General features: G+C 41.7%; 1 long non-coding RNA gene across 1 annotated transcript; it reads right to left on the minus strand.

Annotated features, from left to right (window-relative positions):
• Positions 1–298: 298 nt before the first annotated feature.
• LOC113915802 lies at positions 299–2,816 on the minus strand. The gene is made up of 3 exons (XR_003517813.1): positions 2,743–2,816; positions 1,416–1,492; positions 299–429 (listed from the first exon to the last, which is right to left on the minus strand). It is a non-coding gene; the product is annotated as an uncharacterized LOC113915802 (long non-coding RNA).
• Positions 2,817–3,099: the final 283 nt, after the last annotated feature.

A 3,099-nucleotide genomic window follows, 5' to 3' on the forward strand; every position in this document is an offset into this window, starting at 1 on the left:
TTACTCATCTGTTTTTTGTTAGTCACACTTGAAGTAAAGGGACACCTTCCTGAAAAGCCATTCATAACTTAAAACATTTTGCTTCTATTAGATGTTTTAAAAATTTCTGGGGGCAAAAACCCTTCTGAAAAGAAACAGTGGAGGATCATAATGGTTTATCATTCCATAATTTATTTTAATGGCTATTCTCTCTCATCTATGTTGAGTGCATCCTAAGACAACTTTATGGCTTTTTTTAAATGAAAACCTTCCTCACTTTTCCGAAACCCAAAGGAAAAACTATCACAGAAAATGTTTTTCTTTTCTCTCAGCTTTGTTTGCAGGTAATATGTTTCTGTCACGATGAAAGTCATTTTTTTCAAAGGTGTCCAGCTCTTTGAGTGATCCGCATTGGAAGTGGGAGAGCCATTGAAGGGTTGCATCTTCTTCCTTGAGGGTGAACAGGAGTGGAACGTAAGCAGCATGAAACTTCCAGAGGAGGAGGGATGGAGGTGAGAACGAATGAGCCAATCGAGCCTCCCTAGTTACTAGAATTAGGGCACTTATCTCTTGTTTTTCCCTAAATGTTTACACTTACAGAAGAATTTTCCAGCTTCTTGAGAGAACAATTTTTTTTTTTCCCCTAGAAAGATGAGTGTTTATCCTTTGCACTATCTATTCAACTGCAAGGAAGTATTTCAGGGTGGAAATAAGCCCTTCAATGACAAAGCAGCTCATTTCAAAGCATCCAGCCTTACTCTTGTTGTCTGCGCCTACTCATTCTGAGAACTGTTTCTTAAATAGTTAACTCTCCCCTAATCCCCACTCCCCTTGAGAATGGGAGGATGGAAGGAAACCAATAATACAAAATCATGTGGAAACAATGATAACCATTTGGCTTGTTTAGAGGTGCTTATGCAGAAGTAGCAGAAAAAACAAAGGGGAAGAGTATGTGAACTTCTAACCCTCATCCCCACATGCCACTGGGTTGGTGGGTGGCCTGAATAAGCATTTAAGTTTCCCGAAGTGGGCGGTTTTATGGGGCCAAGTGACAAAGAACCAAAGAGGGTAAGAACTTGTGAGCAGCAAGTGGAAAACTACCAAGAACTGTCCCACCCCGCCTACAACTCACGTCACCTCGTTGAAGTGAAAGTAGCTTAGGTTCACTTCCCCACCATGCAAGATCCTTCAGTCCTTCGTGACTCAACCGCTCTAAGGGGACCCACTCTTCTCAGAGTAGAGTTTTTGTAAAACAGTGAGTTTTGTCACCCAATCCCCTTCTTTGTTCCTTGTGTCCAAATGGAGTGACACTTTATCAGTTGGGGGGCAGGCAATGGATAGAGGATATTAATTATTGCTAATTGACTCCCTGCAATTCTTCCCGCAGCTTTTATGAACCCCACGTTTTAATTAACACATCAAAAAGGTGACATTACCTCAAAAGTGCCAGAGACGAGAGTACTTCAATTGATCCCCGCTCTGTGGTTGTCCATAAGGATCTGCTAAATGTGTACTTGGAGAAGAACAGTAAGAAAGACAGTAAATGTTCTGGAAAATAGTGTGATGACAAGTGGCTACATAAAGGAATCCCAGAAGGTTTTACCTTTGGGGTTACATGTTGGCTTTAGCATTTGGCGAAAGTTTTCTGGGGAGATGGAGATATGGGAACCCAGGGAAGAGCAGAGGTCCCTTCATGATAAAAAACGAATGTACATTGGCCATGGATGGTTAATGCACTTGAATTGGGGGTTTGTGTTTTTGCAGAATGTGATTGAGGAAGGCAGCGGGTTTTTTTTTTTTTTCTGGAAAACACATTGGTTCTAGAGATGGAAGAGGTGAGATTCAACTGGCATTTCCTCTTACTGTGCCACCTTGGGCAGGAAACATAATCTTTCTGAGTGTCAGCTAAAATGGGACAACGACAATGATACCTGCCTGTCTGAAATGAGTCAGTGGGTGAGAGAGCGCTTTGTCAAACACATGACTATAAATAGGATATGAATTCTTTGTATGACTTGTAAATAATGTGATTGTCAATTCATTTATTGGTTCAGTAAATATATAACGAACGTCCACAAGGAGTGGGTGATATACAATAAATAACAGACTCATTCCCTGCCCCCACAATTTGCAGTTGATACTCCCAAGTCAACAGGAAAATAGAGCATGTTAAGTGCTGTGATGAGGAGCTAGAGACTGCATGAAAGCTCATAAAAATGGCACTTAGCCTGGACTTGGAAAATTTCCAGAAGGCTTATTGGAGGAAGTGAGGTCCACGCAGAGCTTAAATGTCGTCTTCTTGGTGAGGACTCTCATGGCCACCTTATTTAAAAACCTAACTGCCACCTTCTTGTACCCTCTATCCCCTTCTCCTGCTTAATTTTTTTTTTAGAGCACTTGTCACCATCTGACACACTCTACAGTGTTTGCTTATTTATGCTTCATGTCGGTTTCCTTCAACCAAAATATAAACACATAAATTTATATTCTTTTCTCTTTTTTTCCTACTATATCCTAGTGCCTAAAATAGCTCACGGCACATAGTAGGCACTCAATAGATAATTACTGAATGAATGATCAGGAAATGTTAAGTGCGATGTAGGGCGGCCAAAAGGGCAGGAAAGAATATTCCAGGTCAGGAATAAGCATAAGCAAAGACCAAGATGCAAAGTGCAGGTGGTCTGAAGTCTTAGTCCATTCAGGCTGCTTTAAGAGAGTATCACAGACTGGGTGGTTAACAAAAAACAGACATTTATTTCTCACAGTTCTGGTGGCTGGAAGTCCAAGATCAAGGTGCTAGCACATTTGGCTAATGGTGAGTCCCTGCACCCTGGTTCATAGCTGTCCTCACATGACAGTGGGAGCAGGGAGCTCTCTGGGGCCCCCTTTCATAAGGGCACCGGTCCTGTCCATGAGGGCTCCAGCTTTATGACCTAATCACCTCCCAAAGGCCCCACCTCCAAATACCATCACTTTGGGAATTAGGTATAAACATATGAATTTGGTATTGGGGGGACAAAAATATGCAGTCTATGGCATTTACTTGGGTTACAGTATTAACAGTATTGATATATGAGGGTGGAATATAGAGAGATGAGTCTAGGAGTAGGCAGGGCCAGA

The sequence above is a fragment of the Zalophus californianus genome, chromosome 1, assembly GCF_009762305.2.
Source record: "Zalophus californianus isolate mZalCal1 chromosome 1, mZalCal1.pri.v2, whole genome shotgun sequence".
Taxonomy (NCBI): domain Eukaryota; kingdom Metazoa; phylum Chordata; class Mammalia; order Carnivora; family Otariidae; genus Zalophus; species Zalophus californianus.